This window comes from Bos javanicus, chromosome 15 (genome assembly GCF_032452875.1).
Source record: "Bos javanicus breed banteng chromosome 15, ARS-OSU_banteng_1.0, whole genome shotgun sequence".
Lineage (NCBI taxonomy): Eukaryota > Metazoa > Chordata > Mammalia > Artiodactyla > Bovidae > Bos > Bos javanicus.
The window spans coordinates 20478631-20482096 of record NC_083882.1 but is presented as its reverse complement, the minus strand read 5'-3'; the positions used below and the strand labels follow the sequence as shown (position 1 = coordinate 20482096).

The 3466-nt window shown below is 39.8% G+C and overlaps 1 non-coding gene across 1 annotated transcript; it reads right to left on the bottom strand.

The window, feature by feature from the left end:
• Positions 1-572: 572 nt before the first annotated feature.
• Positions 573-764, bottom strand: LOC133227203 (U2 spliceosomal RNA). The gene has a single exon (XR_009729758.1). It is a non-coding gene; the product is annotated as a U2 spliceosomal RNA (small nuclear RNA).
• Between the last annotated feature and the right edge of the window lie 2702 nt (positions 765-3466).

The window sequence follows — 3466 nt, the reverse complement described above, 5'->3', positions numbered from 1 at the left end:
GTGGAGCAACTAAGCCTGAGACCAACTACTGAGACCGCTCTCTAGAGGCCACAAGCTGCAACTTCTGGGCCCACCAGCCGCAGTTACTGAAACCTGCTTGCCTAGAGCTCATGCTGCACAGCAAGAGAAGCCACTGAAATGAGAAGACTGAGCACCGCAACTACAGAGTTGCCTGCACACAGCAAGGAAGATCCAGCACAGCTAAAAATAGAGAAAAGAAAATCTAAAGGTATTAGAAGACTTAGAAAGAATTCCCAAATAGAGTAGACTGACCATATGCTTTTATTTTCTGTGTGTAGGATAAATAAAAACTCCCAAAGATATGTCTGTGCCCTAATCCCCAGAACCTATGAATGTTACTTCAAATGATAAAGTAGATTGCAGATGTGATTAAGGCCCTTGAGGTAGGGAGATTACTCTGGATTATCTGAGTGGGCCCTAAATGCAGCAACAAGCATCTTCTTAGGAGAGGGAAGGCAGAGGTGTTACGCAGACACTGGGGAAGGCAATGAGATCCCAGGGACAGAGACTGGAGTGATGCAGCCACAAGCCAAGGAATGCTGGCAGCCATCAAAAGCTGGGAGACCTGGGAACAGATTATCCCCTGGAGCCTCCAAGAGGAATGTGGCCCTGCTGACACCTTGATTTCAGATGTCTGGCCTCTAGAAATGAAAAATAAATTTCTGTTTTTTTAAGTCACCAATTTAGTGGCAATTTGCATAGTGACCCTACACTTGATCTTAGCCGAAAGGCCAAGAAGCGATGCATAGTGACCCTAGAAAACAAATACACTTCTGGATCCACCCAAACTTCACTAAAATAACAGTGAACAGAAGGAAAATGATACAACTCACAAAGCAGAAAAGAATTTCTGTAAATTTTTGGAAAATAGAAAAATGAATGAATGAGAGGCAACTAATTTATCAAAAGTAAGAAAACTGCAACCCTGAGAGCCAGGAGAAAGGGCTGTGTGCAAGACGAGTCACTTCTCCCAGAGGGTCACCAAGCACCAGGCAGGGGTGGGGGCAGAGAGTGGGGCTGAAGCTGGAAGACTTCCAGTGGCTTTAAGAACACCACATTGGGTCACTCACCCCACCCCCTGCTTGATACTGATGAGCCAAGAGCCCAGTACACCCCTGTTTCTGGCTTCCCACACCTCAGTCCATTCGCCTGATCCCATCACCACATGACAGACACATCCGTTCTACTCATACTCCTTCTGTTGTAGAGAACTGGTCTCAAGGGTCTTCCTAGATGTGGGTGGGCTGGGGGATACCACGCAGGGCCCGCATGGCTTCCCACTACCCTGCTGTTCTGCAAAGGAAGGCATGCTTTCTGATGGCCCAACAGCAGCATCTGCCACACTCTCTAAGGCACATCATCCTAAAATTTCAGAACACTGGGCATAAAAAGAAGATTCTAAAAGTTCCCCAGATGAAAAATGTGGTCACTTCATGTACTAACTAACAATCAGCAATCTGACTGACATCAGACTTTAAAACAGCAATTCAAAATGCTAGAAAACAATAAGGCAACACCCTCAGTAGCTTATAAACGAAAAGTTTCTATTTCGCCAAGCTGTCACAAAATGTAAGGGTGGTATGCAAGTTTTGAATGATATGCCCACAATGCATCATCTAAGAGGAAGCTATCAAGGCGCATAATTCAGCACAATGTAGAGTAAACAAGAAACAGGAAGACATGAAATCTAGGGGAAGAAAAAAATAATCAGGATGCATACAGGAGACTGGCAAAGGGGGAGTCCTAGGATGATGGATGTTTATCACACCTGGCAAGTAGCCATTCCTACTTGAACAGAAGCCTGTGCGAGTGTGAAGGGGAGACATTTAAGGAGAAAAATAGAACTGATTATTTACTGTGTTTGAGAATTTGGGGGAAAATTATTACTAAGAGTTTGCCAAATTTGTTGGATTATCTGGGGACAAAAAGTGATGACATGTAGAAAACTAAACAATTTCATCAGAAGTAAGGGGGGGATTAGCAATTATTAATGCCAGGAAAAGCAGGTTATATAAGAAGATATGGTTATGATATAATATCTGATTCAGTGGTGAATAATATTTGATAGTCATAATTATATAAGCACTGACTCAACTAAACTAGACATTGCAACATAATTATTTTGGGAAAAGGGGAGAACCTAGAGTGGGGAGACTTAGAGCTGGATAAGAAATCAAAAGCCTCAGTGATTTCTTTTCCAGGATTCTAATCTATTTTTGACACATGTACAAGGATTTATGTACAAAGAAGTTCATCACATCACTGAACAAGAAATAGCAAAACAGAGACAACTTTAATATCTGTCAGTTGAGGGATAACTATATGTTTAACCATTATCTTAAACAGGTCATGGTTAAATAGAGTAAAGTGCAAGCTTTAAAAAAAAGCCAAGCAATAAATGATGACATGAACAACCGGATAGTGAAAACAAAGCGGGGAGGGGTGGGTCCTGTACACCATCACTTTGTGGGGAAAACAGATATATGTATCAATATATTCCCATGCACAAACATTGAATCTTGTATATGTATAATTTCTGGAAAGATACACAAAGAACTGCTAACCGTGACTGTTTCTATGGAGGGGAACTGCGATCAGACAGGAAGGGATAGAAAGAGACCTACTTTTCCTATACATCATATTGTTATTTAAAATTTTATGCTAGAAAATATATTATCTATTCAAGTGAATAATTTTTAATAAAATTATTTTTAAATGTTTAATAATTTAATAATTTTTAAAGGAAGGGAAAAAACAAATTGGCAAAAGAAAAACGACAAAACAAGAAGATTAGCCCCCTTAATATCTCAACTTAATATATCAAATATATCTTAAAATGTCATTTCACTATTTTTAGCATTCTCCTTTGTGCTGTGCTTAGTCATTCAGTTGTATCCGACTCTTTGCAACCTCATAGACTGTAGCCCTCCAGACTCCTCTGTCCATGGGGATTCTTCAGACAAGAATACTGGAGTGGGTTGCCATGCCCTTCTCCAAGGAATCTTCCCAACCCAGGGATCAAGCCCAGGTCTCCCACATTGCAGGCAGATTCTTTACTGTCTGAGTCACCAGGGAAGCCATATATCAAACATGTCTTAAAATGTCATTTCACTATTTTTTAGTCTTTTCCTTTAGGTGGCGGCAACTACATTTTTTAAATGCTATCCATCTGTCTAACCTCGAAGATCAGTTAACTGTAGCATTTAGATTTCTTATTTTTTCTTTTCATAAGAAAAAATTTCTTAAGATGTTTAAGTATATATTGATGAAATGCATGGTCTGGAGATATTCCTGAGTACTGTTATGCAAAATATAATAATGATAAATTTAAAAACAGGTTATACATTTGAGGAAATATAAAACAGACTGGGAAGCTATTCCCCAAAATGTTGGCAGTGATTATTTCTGGATAGTAGAGCAATTAATAGGTGAATTTGTTTTTCTC